The sequence below is a fragment of the Manacus candei genome, unplaced genomic scaffold (assembly GCF_025592945.1).
Source record: "Manacus candei isolate 608988 ecotype Guabito, Panama unplaced genomic scaffold, ASM2559294v1 h1tg000067l, whole genome shotgun sequence".
NCBI classification, from domain to species: Eukaryota; Metazoa; Chordata; class Aves; order Passeriformes; family Pipridae; genus Manacus; species Manacus candei.
The window spans coordinates 12,213,914-12,235,938 of NW_026138115.1; the positions used below are offsets into that span (position 1 = coordinate 12,213,914).

The window sequence follows — 22,025 nt, forward strand, 5'->3', positions numbered from 1 at the left end:
CATCTAAAGGTGTTAAATCTGTTTATGACATGTATTTTCACTGTTGTAACACAATGCTACAACATGAAGTTAAATTCCCTTACTATATATATCATCTGCAGTGATGCTTTATATGTAATTGGGAGATACCATATTGTCTCCAAAATAATTGTCACAGATTTTTTTATAAAAATAATAAAAGAAGATGTTCCATATTCTCTTTATAAGCTTAATAACTTCATGGTTTTATCTTTTTATAAATCTTTATCTGTCCTTGTTTTCTTTTCTGAATATTTGTTCTTACATGAGTAAATGATTAAATGACCTGGAAATTTTGTTCAAATTAGGGTTTTTTGATGTTGAATTACTGAGATGGAAAAAGAACAGTTGCGTTTCTATTTTCTGGAATATCCTTTTATTTTTCTGTTTTTATATGAATTCATAAGTGAATGTAACCATATGTGAAAAGCAAATCAGAATGGAGAAGCATACAATAGTAAGAAAAAAGCTATTCATGCCATGGGTGTTATGCAGGGCCAATAATTACCATAAACTGCTTCTCGAGCTTTATCTATGTCCCAGTCATGTAGGTAGAAAAGCTTCACTAGGAGATTAATTGACCCCAAACAAGCAATGAGGACAGCTGTGGTCTCTGAAATATGCTTGAAGCTGTCAATTATGGCTTGAGATTCTAGTTCCAGTTAGCCACTGTGTGAGTTTTTTATTGATGTATTTTTGGCTTCTGTTTGAATCACATTCTGTAGTTTGTATAAGACCTTGAGATGCCTTTTTCTGCAGTTTACATTTTGCAGCAGGAAGCCATCTCTCTGTGGTCATTGCCCAACACCAGAATGCAGTCATTAAGGCTCCATCTGCATTATCTGCTGTAAGTCCTCCTTGGGGCTTGGAGTTTACTCAGGCAATGATGCCCACATAATACAGAATGTGTTACAGCATCACAGAATATCCTGAGTTGGAAGGGACCCATGTGTTGATTCGTCTAGAGACAATGCATCTGGTAGTCTCAAAGGTCCTCTCTGCCCCTCCAAGTACCACTGAGACTATGCTATTGAAACAAGACTTACATAAGAAGATGGAAACTATTGACTCAGAAGCAACAGGGTACAAGCAAAAAAAATACAAGACCAAATTTAAAAGGAAAAAATCTCTCTTGGTCTGCCATCATATGGTCCTCAAAGAATATGCTTTAGTGACTTCATTTTGACAAGTTTTGCTGTAACTCACCTATAGGTCTCAAGCTTTTGGTTTTACCTCTTGCCATTTTCCTCTTTGTACTGAACTAGGAATCATATTCTTTTGTAGTATAAATACAGCTTTTGTAGTATAAATGCAGCAGCAGTGATTTACTTCTCATGCCTCTGGTGCCTTTGAGGTTGGCATCCTACACATCCTCATGTCTCCAGTTTTACTTGAAAAAATTTAATGTGTATCCTTCATATTTTAGTATATGCCACATATCATATGTCAGAAAAAGCATTAATTGAACATCTGTAGTGATAAACTGGCAATCAACACACATACTTTCAGCTTTCTGACAGAAACCACGCAGTGGACTCTCAGAACGCAAGGACAGATTTCCCCATTCTACTGCAGATTTTACTGAGTTTGTCACACTTTCCGTAGTGAAAAGGTTTCTCAGATCTGAGATCCATAAACTTAAAGCATTAAAGAGTATATGGGGATGTTTGTAAAGCTGTATTAATACTGATAAATATAATAAAAAATAATAAAAGTTAGGAAACCTTTTAATGTGAAATCTGAGTTCATAAACAGTGGAATTTTTAGAAGAAAGAAAGAAGAAAGTAGGAAAAAAGGAAAGAACGGTAGGTGTGCAGAAGAAATCTGATTATGAATCAGATTATGTGTCAGAACAGGAGGACTGAGTCAAAATATCCATTAAACAAATTTCTTCATCTGAAGAAACTTCAGTTAACTCTTCCACTGAGTTAGCTACAACTCTTTGCACAAGTGGACAGCACCCAAGTGACACTTTTTCTGGTTTGTTCATGCAGAGATATCCAGAGATATCTCACAGATTTTGCGGGAACTCTTCTGCTGATCTCAGCAGATGTTAGCAGTTGAAAATACTTACATTTTGAAAGCCAATGACGAAAACAAGAATAGAATATCCTTTGTTCTCATCCATCATTTCTTTCTATGTTCCTAACATCATGCTTCTTCCTTTCATGTTGCAATGGTCCAAATTTATTAAAGCAGATTAATTCTTTGATGGTCTTGAAGAAGTTCAAATGAAACATTGGTTTTAATTCTGAACTTTGAATATAGAATATTTTCTAATACTTTTTCATTTACTTTATTCCTTTCTTGCACTGCCACTAAGTACTGCAGTTTACTTAATCCAACATAGTATTGATAATCTCTACTTTCCTAGTGGCTTCCAACTACCATAGTTATGGTGATTGTTTTAGGGTTTTCTTCCTTTTGGTTAAGTGAAAGGATATATAAAAGCAGCATTTGTTGCTTAATTTTTATGGTGTTTTGAGTTTTCTTCCTTTTTTCTATGAAGTGCCTGTTTGGTGAAAAGAGTCCCATGGCCTTTTCAAGTTAGTGAAATATCATTGATTTAAGTTACTCTTCTGAAGTGATTTAGGGAAAATGTCAGAGGCTCACATCTAGTGGACTGGTGGCTTAGCATCTTTGCTTTGTTGATATTTTGTGTATGTGTATGCTTTTAATAAAAAATTGGAGAAAATAAAGTTCCTGTCAAAGACTATTTTGAAACCCTGAAAAATGGTTTGGCTCTTTTTTGCCATTTTGCAATATATTTTCTGTGTTTAGCAATTTTCTGTTATTCTACAGTAACAATGCTAGACTTGTTTATCTGCTCACACCAAGGAAGAAGTAATATTTAAGTACATGCTTATAAACTACAGACAATCCAAATGCTTAATGAAGTGTTTTTTCCTAAGTATACATTTGAAAATAATTTTTTTTTATCTATTAGAACACTAAAGATCACTACTTTAAAAAATTCATGTGAGCTATGTATATGAAGATAACTATGACCCATTGTTTTAACTCTATGAATCCCACTTATTCTTTGAAATAAAGCTCTTTTCTCAATTGCAAGATATATTGGTATAGCTTCTGATGAGACACTATTAAAAAAAGATGTGCTAAATTTTTAATGTTTTCATAGAACAGTCTCTGATAGCTGTTTTATTTATCGGCTGTTTTATTTATCTATTTTATTTACCCTTATGGTTATTTTAGCCAGCTGTAGATGAAATAAAGTACTGAATCTCTGCTCTTGTCCTCCTAAATACAGAGTCTGGTAAGTTTTTATGTGTGTGCCTATGTATAAGAAGTGATAGCAGTAGCAAGAGGTTTTCAGTAGAGATAAAGTCAAGACATAAAAAGTCTACTTTTTAATTAAGGTGATCTTTCTTTGCTAAAAAGTGAGGGAGGAGATAAATTTCTTAGTCTGGATAAAGAATTGGTTTTGCTTATTTTGAACCCTTTTCACGTCTTAAGTGTAATACAAGCTGTAATGTAGTTTTCATCCATCAGACTTTCAAAGGATGACAAAATAGCATTCTAGTTCATGATACATAGGACAAGATATTGCTATATATATTACTTTAAAACTGAAACTAATGAAGTGTTTTTCCACCTAGGGTTTATCCTTTGTATGCTAGTGGCATATGTTTTGGCTTAAACAAATGTACAAAATTCAGAACTTAATAGTGTTTTATTGTTGGAAAATTAATATTTATGCAACAGCTCACAGATTGCATAAGTGTAGTTGGTGAGGGAAAGGGAGAGAATTACAGGGAGTTGTCTAAAGTCAAGGAAAAGCTGATGGTGTTTGAGGAATCAGTCAAGCAACCCTGATTGATAATTGGAGGATGTTACTGTGGTCTGTCTGACAGTTTCAGGTTATGTTCTGATGTAGTCCTCTATCCTTGAACAGCTTGAATTTTCAGGGAAAAAAGCTGTTCATTTTTTTCATATGCCTACTACTGAGTTGCTGGCATAAAAATGACATTTTCAGGAGCTCAGTAACTTTGAACTACGTGCCCTAACATAAAATTTTCCTTGCTGTTACGTTTTAACACCTCAAGAAATGCATGCAGCCAAGGTTGATATTGGAAAGTTAGAACTATGACTAGAAATAAAATTTTGGCTAATATTTCCTCAGGTTTGTGAGTTGATTACCTTTACATGCACTTTCTCTTTTATTTGATTATCACCAGTATTTATGCAGCTGAATCTTAGTGATTTCACTGTTCTTGAAAACAAATTTCAAAGTCTCCTGTGCAAGTATTCGTGCAGACTGTGAAACATATATTGAAGTAGAAATAGTCATTTTGGATTGTGTAGTTATGAAATAGAAATCATACTTTTAATTTTTTTTAGCAGTTGTCTACATGACAGAGTTTAATAGAAAACACAAATGAAGAAATATGTGATTAACTGCTTTCAAATAATAGAGAAAAAAATAACGTGTCATTAAAACCTTTCAAATGCATAACACATCTGAAAAAAATTGTGTCTGAAATTCCTGTGAACAGGAAAAATGTTATATGGATTAGATGAATTATTTACTTCTCTCTTTCCTTTTGGCAGTAATTTGACATCACTCTGCATTTTGAGGCAAATATTTGTCTCATATCACAGTAATACCAAATCGTACTCCAGATCTGTGTTGACTTCAGTGAAGATGGATTCATGTTGAACTCAAGTTCATACAACTATAGTATTTAGGGTTTTTTTACTTCTGAGGTATTCAAAGACCGATAAGTATTATTATATACCAAATACCATCTAAAGGACTTGGAGAAAGTCTAGTTTATTATTTTACCAAAAGAATCAGTAGGATAACTTTTGTTCTAACAATTTAAACATATATTCAACAGGCAGTGTTTTAATACTTCTCTAGTTAACTCAAATAATGATAGTTCCACAAGATTTTTTTTCTCTTTATTTAAACAAACTTTCCTATTTTTTTATATAATTGTGTCTTCACAACGCAGTCTCATGTTGGGATGAGTGTGCAATTTCAAAATCAATGCTTAAAGAGACCCAGGAGGTATTGTTTCAAAAGCATTTACTTCAGTTTACTAGGAAAATAAGTTAATACGTATAGCTTTTTTTCATGATCAGCCTATCCAGTGTCCCTGTTTTTTTCCTTAAAGCTGTCTCTCACCTTTGGCAGAATCTGAGGAACCTGCAGTCCATGTTGCTCTATTTTAACACCTCCTTGCGTAGTTCAGTCTTAGATCAGAATCTTCATGTAAACTGACTTTCCACCTCATGTGTGATCCAGAATATCAGTATTTAAAATATGAGGTGAATAGTTCACCTTAGAAACTGTGGAGAAATTTTTCACGTAGTCATGATAGGGATTTTGTAATTTGCTACTCTTTCTGCAAAATTCTAAACTAACATCATGAATCTAAAGCATCAACTTTAGAAAATAATTTGGGATCTAAGTCAAGATTTGGACTCTGCATTACAGACCTATTTCTGGTTAGCAACTGTTCTGCTGATTTGTGTGCATGTTTATCCATTCTGTTCCTTTGTTCCAGTTCTGTCATTTTGGTCTTATTAAAAAAGTTCAGCTTACTACATGTGTTTCCGATCTCATTCCATCTGTTGTTTTGCAAGAGCTACTTCCTTTATATCATTAATTCCTCTTTGATTTTTGGTCTTTTTTTTTGTTTGAATGAGCAGTAGTGGAGCCTGTTTCTGAAAAACATTGGTTTAAGGAAGAGTTCATTGTCCTTATACAAGTCATTTACATTGTCATTTACAAGTGACCATAGCTCACTTGGTTTGCATCAAGCCATGTTAAGTTCATGTTGCTTGATTCAAACTGCTCTAGTCAGATTCATAACAGTTTTTAGCAGAAAATAGTCTTCATGTCCTGGGAAAATTATCAAGATACCGAAATATTCTGTATTGAAACAAACAGTTTAACTCTCAGAAGACTGTTAGAAAAACAAAGAGTTTTGGTTAATGAAACTTCATGTAATTAGTTTTTGGATTTTGTCAGTTTTCACTTCCTTTTATTTTTGGTCTTTTCAATGACTTGTAAGTAATTTTAAACTAGAAAAACAGAAGTTTTTGTTTGAAAATGTAGAGAATGACATCCATTGTCATCTAAAGGAAGTGTACAAAAATATATTGAAACATTGTTTTTTGAAAAATGGGGTTTTTTTCATTTTGAGGGGAAAAAAATCAAGTAAAACTAATCCCTGACCAACTCAGTTTAATGTTCTTGTTTCAACCAAATGTCAAGGCTTTTCTCTGGGATTAGTTTTACTTGATTTATCAATGGCCTTTGGCACAATTGTTCACAGGGCTTGTGTGCATATTGCAGCTTATACTCTGTTTTTGACATTTGAATTTCAGAATTGAAATACTTTGAATATTTACGTACAGATCCAAATTTTTTATAATAAGGACTTTAAGTTTATAATAATTTCTATGTGGATGTGATCCAGTGCTCTGTAATTTGCCCTTTATTTTCCCCTTCTATGTACAGTCTGTTAGGAATTAATAAGGGTACATGGGCTAATAATTCCTGCTAGATATACTATTGCAATTTAAGTCCTTCCCTGAATTAAAGTACAGTATTGATGTGCACTATTAAACAGATGCTCTTATTTGCAGTGCTGGTCAAAGTGATTTTTGTTCCTATGTGCTTTTTTTTTTTGTATTCATAGGCATACCACATGTATATTTTATAAAGAGGGTCAAGATCCTTTGGGATAAAAGGAACTTTGTAAATGTGGCTTCATCATCTCTACATGTGATACTGTGTTATTTGTTTTGATCAAACAGCAGAACTGCTTGATGATATCCCTATTTCAAATCAATGTAGATTATTGGAAGATCTATAACATATATTTCTTTCTCGATTTTAAAATAATCCTATCCTTTCTTTGATAAAAACTGATTTTGTGCATAATCCAATCAGACTGCTACAGTTCTCTTCTATCAAGCTTTTCCTTAATTTTGATTAAACATTCTGCCATCTACTCTTGAATTTTTTTATTGAATATCAGATACTTTTCTAAACAACTGAAATACCATAAAATCATAATTTCCATTTGGCAGCGTGGCATGATGGTACCATGCTTGGATTACAAGTTATCTGTGACATTCCACTGGCTTTACCAAAACTTCATGCAGTTTCTTGGGTCACTCATGAACTGTAACAACCTGGAATTTTTAACACCCACCAAATAAGCCATGTCCACCTTCAACGTGCTCAAGATAGAACAATAATCTCTATTTACCTATTAAAGAATCCTTTCCTTGTTTCTAAGGTTTTTAGGTCAATAAAATGAAATAAATAAATAATCCAGATATCTAATTATCTACTTGCATACTACAGGAGTGCAATAGAAGGAAGAGAAATGGCTCTGTGTGCAGGAAGCAAGTGGTGAGACCATCATAGGAGAACTGAGGAGAGAGGCAGTACTAGAAAAGAGTGTGAGCTTTTTAGAAAAGGAAGCAAGTCTACCAAAGAGAGCAAAAGAGAAAGAATGCAAGAACTAGGACAGATAAGAGGGAATGTGTGATGGTTTTCTTGCATAATTTCTTCTCAGCCCAGTAGAGGCAGCAGGTGTTTTGGGTTTCTGGGAGGATGCTGGATCAAAACTGACTTGGAGCAGCCTTAGTTATCTTCAAGACGTAGTATATAATTTTGTTTGAAATTTTTCATTTGGTGCATCTTTCCGTATGTCCTTTTACATTCCTCAAGCACAGCTCTGTCTGGTAGAAGATGATTCCTTGAGCAGTTGATTTGAGGAATAAATGGAAGTCATGCTAAAAGACATACTGAATATTATTCATCCTACTATTGACAATCCTTTTGACTATGGACATTTGCAAGATGTATTTGCTCATTTTTTCTCTTAACAATTTTGTGCCTGTTATTTTGCTTTTCCTCCAGTTCGGACAATGAGCTAAAATAGTTCATTTTAGGTCCCTTTAATGTACATTTTGCTTTCATTCTAATGACATAGCACAATGTTCTTTCTATGTTTGGACTTCCCATGCTTACAGAGTTGATATAAACATTACTACATGGGCAGAACTTGTAATACGACAAGTGCCTGAGGGTTTCTCTTCTATAATCTGCATGTATATGTTTACATGTTTAAAAAAATAAATGTATACAGACATATTTGGCTGTACTGGTACAGCATCTTCCTTGGTAGAGGAAGTGAAGTTTCTTCATGTTTGTGTTCTCTAACATTGGAAAAACCTGCAGTTGATTAGTTGTGTACACATGATGCAGTTGCAAGAGAGTGGTGTGGACTGCATTTTGTGATTTCATGGGCTGCACATTTTGCACTCGCAGTTTAAATCCAAGAAAGCTCTGAAATTTTTTCTTCTTGTTTTTGTCTTAATTTTATGGAAATATTTCCTTTTATAATATGAGGGTACAAATAGCCCTCTGCTAGACAGAACAGGAAAATTTGACAGAAGAGCTCTAAAACTGTAATTATGGTGAAGAATCATACCATGGGTTACAGATATGACAGAATAATTCTTTTTTCATAACACTATCTGATGGGGAAAGGCAGAAAAGGGAGAGAACCTAGGACTGAATACTTGCTAAAATATACTCATTTTACTGTTGCTTTCTCTAGTTAGAAGCTACCAAAGAAATTAGAGACAGCATAAAAACACTTGGATTCTCTTTATAGTATCTCAAGATATTTAGAGATAATCAGGATGTTTTCATGAGTCAGAAGCTATGACCAAATTTTCATTATAAAAATTAAATTCAATTTGAAACATTTTGCATACGTGGGTTAGCTAACAGACCGGGAAAAATATAGCCGTATTTGTAAAGAAAATACCCTATAGTATTACAGTGTGCTATGATTTGTATTAAATACAATAGATGTGTTTAATTATTTTATTTGTTTAGATTCCCATAGCCTCAGGGTATGCCATCATATTGCTGTCAGAAAAAAGGGAATTACTACAACTTATGGTAATGTACCTTTTTCGAGTTATGTATATTACCCCTTATACTCTTAACAGTGAGAGAGAAATACCATTAAGACTCTTCGTACTCAATGCAATGTGGACTATCCTGTACATCATTTATGAATCTGATTTATTTATTTTGGTCATGTGACATCTATTCACCTATTCATCTGCTATTTCACGGCAGTGAGGAATGGTACCAGGACTGCTAGCACTTTATCTGGGGCTGTACTAGAGACAGTTTGGACCACTTCAGTAGAACCAGCACTTAAAATCATGGCCAGTTCACAAATGAGATGTTACAGCCTACATCCATCATGTTCTGCCCATGCTGCACTAGCACTCAGAAATTCCTATCCTGTTGCTGAGTTCAGCTGCCTCTCCCTCACCCTTTTCATCTCCCTCTTTCTCTCCTCTGCCAATCGCTTGGTCCCAAACTACGGCTTTTGCCCAACCTGTTTTAAAATGTGCCAGGTGACAAGCCCCCTCTAATTCCCTTGTAAGGCTCCTGCATAACCTACTGCTTTTCACAGCCAGAAGGTATTTTCTGATGTTCCAGTATTTCCATTACATAGTTTTATCCCTAACAACTACCTACACACCCTTGACTGTATATTGTTCTCCTTTGCCTTTGTTTATTCCCTGGAGATATAGTAGATTTATGGCATGCCCCCATTTTCTTTTTTGCAAGCCTAAATTAGTGTGAGATGATCAAAGAAGCTTTTTAAATCTTTTTTTTCTGTATTATTCCTGTATTTAAAATATACTCAGTCAAAAGAAACCATGAGGGATAGAGTGGAATGAGAGCAAGAGCGGAAATGGGAAACTGAAGGACTAGGAGGTGAGAAAATACATGGGATTCTATTTACAAGAAAAATACATGCTGAAAATAAATATTTAAGATGGGAATTGGGGAGTGGAACTGAACAGATGTTAGCACAGTTACTTCGTCTGGAGACAAAGAAATGGGATAGTTTAAAAATGTATACATTTTAAAGTGATATTTTAAATAAGGATTAAGCAGCTGGGAAAGGTTACTTAGGCTATGAGTTGGAGACATCTATGATGTACATAAGATTTTTTTAAAAACAACCTAACAAAGCAGCTGAGTGAGTTATTAACAGATGTTAATGATTTGTCAGCGGTATTAAGCATTAAGATCACATTCCAGGGTAGACCGTGATCATGCCTGATTTCTCCATGGACAAAAATTTTGTATTAGACCACTGTCATGACTGATTTCTAACAATGGATGGAACATGCCTAAAATAAAACAAGAAAGGAACCACTTTAGAAAGAACTAACCGCTTTAAAAAGAAAGATAAAGAAGAAAAAGGAAGGAAGGAAGGAAGGAAGGAGCCTCCTATGTTTATTGTATTAGTATTTTGTCATTTGTATTAGTATTTAGTATTTGGTCATCTACGAGTGAAAGACAGTTTAAGTATGGAAAATCACTGTTTAATATCTTCATTTACAATGAACAGAAAATAATTTTTCTACCTCTTTAGATTTCTTTTTTTCTTACTTGTATTTGAACTTGTATTACTTACTTGTATTTTCAAAGCTATGGATACAAGAGAATAAAGCTGTATGTGTTGGAAGCACAATGTAACTGTAGCAATGCCAATAATTCTCTCAGAGAAGTTGGCCATTATTTCTGTATTTAAGTATGTCCCTAAAATAACTGCATTAGGCCAGTAAGTGCCAAGTAAATCTATAAATAAATAAAAAGAGAGATAGTATCTTTATGAACTATGCTTTTTGTATGTTTTTATGACCAGATGCATCAGTGTGTATTCTAGGTCTAGAGGGGGTTTTGAGAAACAAGAGTCTTCATGTTGAGTGGGATGCAAGCAAAATACCATCTCCAAAATAATCTTGGCACAATTGAGTTGTCTTTTGAATTTATTTCTCCAGAGAGTAAAAAGAAACAACAGAAAGCTAAGGAAATATTTGCAAGTTTTTAGCTGCTGCAATGTTGTAGTAAGCTGATGACTCCCTGGTGAGAAGGCAGTGGGTTAGATTGCGCTTTTACAACCAAGTTGAGTCAAGGGCAGAGCTCAATGGCACCAGCTGAAGAGCAACACACAGAAGGGATTGTACCTCAGAGGTGCTGTAACCTTCCCAGTTTTCCTGTATCCCAGTAATGGATTGTTGATCCATAACAGTACTAACTTTTTGTAACTACAAAAGTACTGTCATCCCATGTACCTTTTTATCCATTTCCCTAATTCTGGAGCAGGGGCAAAATGCATCCCCTGTTCACTGGCTGCCATATACAAGTCTGCAGTAGAGTGTTGAGAAAGTACTGCAAGTGCCCACAGGTATATAGGTAGTTCTGGGTCTGTAACGGAGAGAAGGGAGATACATTTTTGAGTGCTACCAGTGATACTGTATCCAGCATCTGCTGAGGTGTAGCAACTTAGATCAAGATGGTTTCTCCCAGGAGGAACATTGGATAGTACTTTCTATAGCACATTAGTGAGCTGAATCAATCGACCATCAGAGACTGTACAAGGGAGGAAGCAGAACAAGACAAATGGGAATTTGATTGGGAAAAGTGCCTGTATATGACAGCATGTCTTTAGATTATTCTGTTCTCTCGTGGTACTTTTTCCTCAGTGAGACAGGTACAGACCGAAAGGATCAAATTAAATAGTTCTGAAATTGTTAAACTGGAACACAAATTAGGAAAGGGAAATAAAAAAACTAAGAGAAGAAAAGGAAAATAAAAAAGGAAAAGAAAAGGAAAAAAGGAAAAAGAAAAGGAAAAGGGAAAGGAAAAGGAAAAGGGAAAGGAAAAAAGGAAAAGGGAAAGGAAAAGAAAAAAGGAAAAGAAAAAAAGGAAAAGGAAAAGGAATAGGAAAAGGAATAGGAATAGGAAAAGGGAAAGGGAAAGGGAAAGGGAAAGGGAAAGGGAAAGGGAAAGGGAAAGGGAAAGGGAAAGGAGAAAGGAAAATAAAAAGGAAAAGGAAAAGGAAAAGGAAAAGGAAAAGGAAAAGGAAAAGGAAAAGGAAAAGGAAAAGGAAAAGGAAAAGGAAAAGGAAAAGGAAAAGGAAAAGGAAAAGGAAAAGGAAAAGGGAAAGGGAAAGGGAAAGGGAAAGGGAAAGGGAAAGGGAAAGGGAAAGGAAAAGGAAAAGGAAAAGGAAAAGGAAAAGGAAAAGGAAAGGAAAAGGAAAAGGAAAAGGAAAAGGAAAAGGAAAAGGAAAAGGAAAAGGAAAAGGAAAAGGAAAAGGAAAGGAAAGGAAAGGAAAGGAAAGGAAAGGAAAGGAAAGGAAAGGAAAGGAAAGGAAAGGAAAGGAAAGGAAAGGAAAGGAAAGGAAAGGAAAGGAAAGGAAAGGAAAGGAAAGGAAAGGAAAGGAAAGGAAAGGAAAGGAAAGGAAAGGAAAGGAAAGGAAAGGAAAGGAAAGGAAAGGAAAGGAAAGGAAAGGAAAACTTATCAATTAATCCTTTTCTGCCTGGGTTTCTTTTTGACCAGCTTGGTTTCCTAAATTAATTCCTCACGTAATTATGTATCAGGCAATACGAGAACAAAGAAGGAGGCAACCCAGACAGATCATCAGTGACAACCACCAAACTGTATGCTAAAGCTATACATGAAAGGCATTTGTGTGCACACTTCATTAGAGTATGCTGTTACATTTAATCTAGTGGTTTGACACTAACAGAGTTAGTCCTGCTTCTGGTTCCTTGACACCCAACACACTTCTGTAATCTTTGTAGTTTGGTCCCATCATTTTCCTTATGCAACACTAACAGTTGCAAGACTGCAGGGAAAATTGATTTAGCTTGATGATAAATCAGAAAATTCTAGTGACTGCATACTGTTAGATCAGCTGTCTTTTAATGCAAAATTGCATCCTAATCAAAGATATATACATATTTATTTACTATTTCTCAAAGTTATATATGAACTTTTACTTCTGTGATTGTCAGTTTTTCTATCTTGTCTGATAGAACAGGCTTTATAGTTTTATACCTTCTCTTAGAAAATGAGGTCCAGTTAGTATGGGCAAATATGCTCCTTTGAAGGTGTAAGTTGATTTCTGTCACTGGGGGAATAAAAATTATGCAACAATGTTATATAAGTAAAATACTTTCCTGATTTAATCATTGAAAAGTGAATTTTTAAATGAATAGCAATACATCCTTTTGCTATTCATATACATTTATTTTTCTTGCCAAATTGTTATATTATCTGAATAATTTGACATAGAGGGAAACAGCTTACAATTCCATTGTTATACAGATAATGCATTGTAACAGTATATGGAATATGTCTCAGGAAATTTAGGAATATACTGAAATTTAGTTTTCAATTTCATGAGACAGGAAATTCCAACTTTGTTGTTCATTGTTGCTTAAAGGACGAGATGCTTATCTCCCTCATGACAACAGTGCTCCTCCTTACACAAACTGTAGGCCTTGTGGTTTCCCATGAGCCTAACTGGCACAGTTCCTGATGAATTTGTGAATTGAATCAGCTTTCCAGAAGGGTTCAGTGGGCATCAGAACTATCACAGAGAAAGGATCAGGACCACACAGTGAAAAAGGAGTAGGAATAGGGGAGAAGAAATAGAGGGAGAAACCTCCCTGTTCTGTTTCAGGCAAACTCAGTTCAAATCATTGTGGAAGACCTAAAGCCAGAGGCATCAAACCATTTAAATTATGGGTATATTAATTTCTATTCTTCAAAGTATTCATTTATCAACTCTGCAATACTTAACTCAAATGTCTAAATACTTGGCCCAATTTGAATGAATAAAGAATTCTTGAAGTCCCTTGTTAATAAAATTGCACAATATTACAAAACTTGCTTGCTTTTAATGCCATGACAAATGATTGCATTTCAAAAGGCTGTTGATTTTCTGTGAAAAATGTAATTAGGGTTGAAATTTCATATTACAGCTTCAGCAGATATAGTAATTCATGGCTACTAAAAAGACCCTCATACTCCTTCATTCCAGCCTTATATTTAGCAAATTCAGCTCTTTAATTTGGCCAAAAACTAATTCAACAAGGAGAAGAAAATTGGGAAGGAAAAAAAAAAAGAACAAACTGCCCAGCAACAAGTGTAATTGGAGAGGGAGGAATATGGAGGAAAGTGAACGGAGACCTCTTTCTCCAGGCAGATGTGTGAGTTTTTCAGTCAGTTCTGATAAATACCATGAGAAAAGTGGAACATGAAGTTCTGCCCTAGCTGTGAAGTAAACCTGTGTATGCAAATAGTTTTGGTGCCATATATGAAACTTGTTCCCGTAGTTAGATGATCTCACACAGGAGAGAGAAAGGATATACTTAACAAGAAGCTCAAGCTCCGGAATCATGACATCTGGAAATACAAAGGGAAAACACAAGTTGAATGCTTGTCACCTTGCCATACACCAGCCTGATGATCCTCTCTTGACTGTTGACAAGGACTAGATATTAGGACAGATGGCCTTCTGATCTTTTGTCTTCTCATACATAATACTGTGGAGGCTTTGTACATGAAACCGTTTCTTGATTGGCCACACCAAATTTTGAGATCAACTAGATGCATTAATGATGCCATTTCCACTTACTCACTTTGTAGCCTTTGTAGAAACATATACAGCAGAAGCATTTAGAGCAGTTGAATAGAAAGGGCATGATCTTATTCTTGTCTTTTTGCGCTATTCTGACAGCTCAGAGGACATGGAAGAAAATTTTGGCACTGAAAAATTTTCTTAATGGATCAGAAGTCCTTAGGTGGTATGTGGTGTAGAGGTGCATTAATGACTCTGCTTCACCTGTTCCTCACAAACTCTTATATGGGAATAGATAATTCTGGAAAGAAGTTAATGGTCAGAATGTCTCTTACATTGCAGCTTTTTTTGGCTTCCAGTACAGACCCTTGTGACTAATAGGAATTCTGCGCCAATTAGAACAGAGTTGCGTTATGAGTGCTGGGGCTACAACAATTCCACTATTCTTGGCTAACCTGAGTGCAGTGGAACTACACGTGGCAGCTTTGAAAAGCTTGGCCCGTGGTCATTCTCCCATTTGATCACATTACTTAATGTAAACTTCAGTCTTGGGTGACAAATCATAAAACTGGTACAGCACAAGGCCAGTTCACGGGTGCTCTTGGAAGACACAATTTATGCAGTTGTACCAATTTCGATTGATGTGAACAAATATCCAGAAGCCTTTGGAAAAAGGCTATTTTGCTATCTGCAGACAAGTTAGCTTCTAAACAGACAGCTTTCTTGAAATACTGGTATGTGAATGCTTCCATATTTGAAAAATAAACCAGGACTTTTGTCCAGAGCATAATAAAACTCAGAATAAAGAGAAATTTGGTCAGCTAAAGTTTTGATGAGTCATATTTCAGAAAGCAAGGACAAATATGTTAGGAGAAAATGTCTTTTGAAGATACATCAATCAGAATTTTCAGTAAACTTTTCCGATTTCAAAATGATGAAGCTACTGCTTTGGAAGCTAGTGTGAAACTGCAGAAGGGATACAGATGAAAATGTCTTACCTTTTCATGTACTACAGCTTACAGACTTGTATTTGACATTGCTTCTGTTAAAGCTAAAGCTGTGTGCAAAAATATCTGAGGGACAGTTAATTTTGTTCCTTCCACTATGAAATAGTAACCTGGGGCAGTATGTCGGGACAGGTGAGTAAAAAGTAATATACCCTTGATTACAGCATTTTTAAATTCATTACACAAAGTCCTGTAGCTCAGAATAATTGGTTAAATACACCCAATATTGGTGGATAATTTGACATGACAATATGAGATTTTTTTGGAAGTTCAGTTCATATGTCTGTGACTTTAGATAGATGGCAAAATTGGAAATATTTCTAAGGGACAGTCAAATTTTACCTTTCCCTAAGCCACGGCCACAAGACTCTGCAGCACCCTTCATACTCCACTGAACATTGAAATGGGGCTGGAGTATTTTAGGTGCTCTCTTTTGACCATCTGCATGGGTTTGAGTTCATGACATGGAATATTTAAGCCAGGTTTTGTTAGGAGTTCAGTTTTTATAAATTTAAACTTTGGTATTTGTTGGAATTTTCTTCTGAATTAACCAACTTTTTTAATATTAATTTGTCCCACAGCAATCCACTTTGTCAAGCTGGAAGTTTCATTTAACTTTGTTTAACAGTGAAGATACTGTAGATGCACCTTCACAGTATGGATGATACTGTAGAAAAATGATCTGTAGTAATGGTGTATTATCTTGCTCTGTTTCTCAGGTATGGTCCATAATGTGGCTTAGTTCACACTCAGAAACTTCTGAGTGAGGCACATATTTCTGTGCTGGAGGGGTCAAAATTAAAGAATGTTTCATTGCAAGTTGTATAGTGGGAACATAATTAAAGGCAAAGTTTTGAATAAGTAATTTCACCATGGTTGCATTTCTTTTATCTGCAATATTCCCTTTACAACACGGGTCTATACATCTAAAATTGCCAGACTATCTATAGAAGAAATGTATTATGTGCTTAATAACTACTTAAAATTGTGCGGAGAGGGTAATCTTACTACTAATTTTTTTCTGTCCATATCTTTTATGATTGTGTGTTTTGGAGTATTAAATTTTCAGTCGTTTTCCCTTCTACACCAGTGTATTTTAGTACATTTCTTGTATGCTAAGCAAGTTAAGTACAAGTACTTAGGAGCAGACAATTTAATTGCACTTTCTGTTGTTATAAATACTTCTGTAATGGAAAAGAATTTCATTGACATTTTAATATGCTGTCACTTTAAGATACTACATGAAGTGTGAACAGAGCACAGGCACTTTTAACAGGTGTCTCTAATTGTTATTTTGTTTCTTAGAAATAGGCATAATGTAAACTTTGGCAAAACACGTAGATCCAAGGTGTTTGGATCCTGCAACATGCTAACCAGGCTTTCCTTTGGCTGGTTGGAAAACAAATTGGGGTGTGTAATTGATTTTTTTTTTTTTTTTTTTTTTTTTTTTTGGTAAGTAAAGCTTTTATGTTTGCTTTGAGTTCAAACTCCATCTTTTTCTTGTTATTTTTTTTTTTTTTGTCCCTTAGGAGGGATTGCAATATGGTCTTTTAGGAAAGGAGAAAAAAAAAAAAGAGTTCAGTGTATTCATTTATTTTAGCAAATAGGACATTTCTATTGCTTTCGGATTTTGCCAGTCTGTAACTGCAGAATTGTGGAAAAGGGTGAAAACCAGATCAATTACATTTTTTAAAAGTGTATTTTCGTTAGATTTTTCAAGTGCCTGTTATGCTCAAAGGGAGTTCAAGACCTGTCTTGTTCACAGAATATTTGAAAAACCCCTTAAAGAAACAGATCTATCCAGGAAAATGTCTGTACTGTTGGATGAAATGTCCTTACTTTAAAAAATGGCAAAAGCAGAGCAGCAACACATGTACAGTCTTTTCAAATTTTCAGTGAGATTACCCCCAGTTCCAGAAGTTGATACAAAAATGTCTTTAAACAGACAAACAAAGAACCAAAACCAGAAAATGAACCTGGTAGCCGAAGTTAATACTGAATTTTGAAAAGAAAAAACCACCGGTTTTGTTGCATAGGAAATTAATTATGAACATGCGTCTTCTATAGAGTTTACTTAGTTAACAAGTTTTTATTATAAACACTTATTCTTTTCCAATTTGGCAGAAAGATAAGCTACATTAGTTCCTTAAAGTTACATACTTAACGATTTAGTGAACATTTCATGATCAAATGTTTCACTTCTTTTGCAGATACATTTAGATTGATTGCAGAAAATTATGGAAGTCTATTTATTAGTTAAGCTGTAGTTAGAGTAAAGGAATTCTGATCAATTTGTTAAGAATTGCCTCCAGCTGTGCTGGTTTCCGTCATGTAGTTAAACAGAAGCTCACCATAGTTTGATCTATTTGTCCTCATTTTCATGGTCACTGAAGTAAAGTACGATGGACTCAGCAGCAGTCACATGCTCCTTGAGTATTCAGGTGCTAATCCAGAGACTCAATTAAAAACTTCAAAGCCTTTGGGGAAATATTTATCTGAAATTAACTTAAATTAATGTGTGCAATAATTATATATTTAAATACTTATGAAGAAACCGTGTAATAAATTCTTAATTTCAAGATCAAATTGACAGAGGGAGCTCTGATCTGGAATAGAAAATAACCTCATCATCATAGCACGTAACTAAGAAGTGAGAGAACCAATTGAAATTCCTCCTTCCTGAATCACAAGTCTTGACCTTTCCAAAACCTACACAGGTGCCTTGACTTCTGCATCTCCATGGTATTCAAAACTCAGAAACTGCTCTAGGCAAAACTAAAAATATAAGATTCGAATAAGACGTTCCTCCAGCACGTTCACATGCGTGCATGATTCAACTAAAGACTGCATTGTAAAAAAGCAAGAACTGAATGTGTCTCTGCCAGATCCTATTGAGAGTACTGTAGCCACTAATACTCTGCCTCTCATTTCTTCAACAACTACAACTCCCCTTATCCAAATAATGAGATGGAAGCACATTTTTCTACCCACAGGAATAAAAAAAAATAAAAAAATCTTTGTCAAATGGATCCATTCTTGAAATGATTGCCATATTTACATCTATGCTGCAGATGCAGAATCATGTGTAGTCAAGATACAGAATATTTTTAATTTTTAGCACTGTCTATGATGTATTCCTGCACCTTCATTTGTGTGGTATGTGTATAATAAACTGAAGTGCCAGAAATTGAACTGACACTTCAACCGTTGCCCTCAAGAGTGTAATTCCAAACTAGTATTCTAAATTAAGTTTTTTTGCTGGATCTCATTGTAAGTGTAGATATTCCAGAAGATCTACAATCTTCTGGAAGATTTTACTATTAGATTAGGGGTTTTTGCTTAAGAAAGCTTTCCTGTCTGGAAAGAGGAATCTTTCTCAGATGTTTTCTGCTCCTGCATTCCAGAGAATCTCTCCCTGGTATGAGAAAAGATAAGTTCTTATGGACATGTCTGAAGGCTGGAGTGGCCAGGGATGATAAAAGCCCTGAGAACAGGAGATGTGTCTTTTCCTAGGCCCGGTGCAGTTTTGTGCCATTATGTTCAGTGTTCTAGACTTTTGAAAATAAATTCTCCTAAGTCCTTTCACTCCCTAGTATTTTGGGGGTGCCTGCGTGCATTTGACCCTTATATCATTTTAGTTGAACTGTAGGGCAAAAAAAGCTGAATCAGTTTTACTTTTTCAAAAGATATTATTGCCCCTTGGGGTGCTGAATCTGGCCTGGTGACTGCAGATACTGACTATAGTTTTTGTTTGTTTCAGCATCACCTCTACACCCTTCAAACAGTAGAGTCCTGTTCTTCAGACCATTTCATATTCCTCTTCATTTCTTGACAAGTGTCAAAAGAAGAATCTCCTTCCATATTCCTCTGTTCAAATCTTCACTGTGCCATCCCAGGATCAAGACCTTTTGCACGAATCTGTGAAGTACACAGTTACTGTGGTAGAGTTCCTTTCACCTCTTCTGGTAGATTCTCAAGACAAAGCCTGACATATTTTCATAGTGCTCAGGTCAGTGGGTCCATGTGGCTTTAAATTGGGATACCTCATGATCATCAATGATGATCAGTGTTTATCCCAACAACAGAATTTTTCCTTTTCTTAGATCGTGGTGGAAAACAAAAAATCCATCTGCCTTACCAGACTACGTGTTAGACTTGCATATAGTGTGCAATTCTTGGTCTTTCATGGTTTGGAGTCATTTCCAGAACCATAAGAAAAAACAAGTATCTATCAGTAGTGAAAGTTTTGAAAATATTCTTATCTGCTTAGCATTCGTGTGTAGATCTGGGTATTTTGCATTTTCCTTCCCACTATAAAGCATATGCTTTTAGAAAATATTGTACTCAGAACATGATTGAAGCTTGTGGGAGACAAGGTTTGAAAAGATGCTTGTAACAGCCAATTGTGCTGGTTTTGGCTGGGGTAGAGGTAATTTTCTTCACAGTGGCTAGTAGGGAGCTGTGTTTTGGATTCGTGCTGAACACAGGGTTGATAGCACAGAGATATTTTTGCTACGCAGTGCTTACACAGAGCCAAGGCCTTTTCTGCTTTTCATACTGCCATGCTGGCTAGGAAGTTGCTGTTGCATGGGAGGCTGGGAGGACACACAGCCAGGACAGGTAACCCAAACTGAGCAAAGAGATATTTTATACCATATGACATCATGCTCAGTATATAAAGTGGGGAGTAGAAGGAGGAAAGTGGAGGATGTTTGGAGTGGTGATGTTTGTCTTCCCAAGTCATCGTTACATGTGATGGGAACCTGCTCTCCTGGAGGGGACTGAACACCTGTCTGTCCATGGGAAGCAGTGACTTAATTCCTTGGTTTGCTTTACTTTTTTGCAAAGCTTTTGCTTTCCCTATTATTTTCTCAAAATCTATTGTCCAGTAATGTAAACACATCCTTTGCAACTCTTTTAGTTCTTACATTAAATCTGAGGACTTTCTAAAATCAAAATTACTTTAAGATATTATTGATATATATCTTTGGAAAACCTAGCAGCTTAAATCCTGACTCCTGTTTCACAGTATTTTTGCTTTACCATCCTCTGGTCTAATGTGCCAGCCAATAAAGTCTTACCATTTGTGTAAAATCTGATAACAGATTTGTGTTTCTCTTTTCAGCTCATGAACCCTACTGTCTTAAACTAAAATAAAAATTAAAAAAAAAGAAAATGAAAAAAGAAATTAAACTAAGAGCAACTAAAGTAAAAAAATACAAATTTAAAAAAAAAATTTTGTTTACATATAGAACTAAATTTTCTGACATTCAAGCCAAAAATTATTGCAAAGTTGCAGTCTCTCTGGATCAAGCACAGAGTAAACTAATATTGTAGATAAATAGTAGGTTGCACTTTCTCATGAAGTTACTTTGAAATATTTTTTCCTTGCATTTAAACAAGTCTCCAGTCATTGCATATGTAAACTGCAGTACAGTGTTACAATATCTGAGCATTTTAATCTGATCTTTAAATATGATGTTATTGATGCAATTTGAAGTCCTTTAAAACAATGACAGGGAAGAGACGAGTGGAATGGCATTGCAGAAATAGACAAGCAATAGGTGAACTCATTTCAGTGTTTCACCATTGGCAAAAAGTTGTACCACGCATTACTGTGAAATGTTTTGGATGTGGGCTTCAACAGGTTTTGTGGGTCATAGGTAAGATTCTTCTTTCCCCTCCTCTCTCTTTCCCCTTCTCACTCCCTCTCCTCCTTCCACACAAGGCCAAAATTTAACCCAAGGTGGTTTCAGTCTATGACCGAGGCCACAGCACAGTGTGGTGCTGAGTGTGCAGAGACCCGGTTCTTTTCTTGGGCATAGATCTTCTACAGCACAACCCCTTCTTCCCTACTATCCCAGAACTCCTGCCTCTTGTTTTCCTGCTTAGATTCTCCCTTTATATTAGCACAATCTTATTGCAGTTTCCTTTTGCAGGAGCTGTAGACCTTCCTGAGCCAGTACAAGGCTTTTCTACCCTGATATTTTTCAGGAGGGAGGAGAGCCAGCAGAAGTGTGGAGCAGTAAGACTATGCATGTGAAGTCAGCTCAGGTCTGACTTCTGATGATGGGGAAAAAGAGAGTGGGATGGTCAGAAGCAAAGCACAAAGGGGCCAAGCCATCTTCAGAGCAGACCCACAAAATTGAGAAAAAATGTTTTCTCCCCCTGGCGACTGGATGCTTCTGAATTTGGTTTTTAATCAAATTGACAGACTTGTTTTCAGTTTTTAATGAACTAAATTCAGTAATTTCATGTTTCATAGGTGTTTTTCTCAGATTAAGAAAAGTAAAAGACATATTGGCATCTAATTCTCTTGCATTTTTCATCAACGGTTTTGTTATTTAATCTCTCTTTTCCACAATCTTAGATTTTCTCCACAATCTTAGGGTTTTCCCATGATCTTTTCCACAATCATAGGTTGTGGAGAAGTCCAATGACTGTGTATGACACACCTTTGATTTTATTTTAACTACCTGTTCACGTGCTCGTTTGTGGGTGCTCAAACAACTGAGGTGCTGAGTCTGCCACCTTT

General features: G+C 35.5%; 1 protein-coding gene across 6 annotated transcripts in view; it reads left to right on the forward strand.

The window, feature by feature from the left end:
- The window catches only part of SLC25A21 (solute carrier family 25 member 21), a 252,255-nt gene that overhangs the window by 142,069 nt on the left and 88,161 nt on the right, over positions 1-22,025 (forward strand). The gene's annotated exons all lie outside the window — the stretch shown is intronic.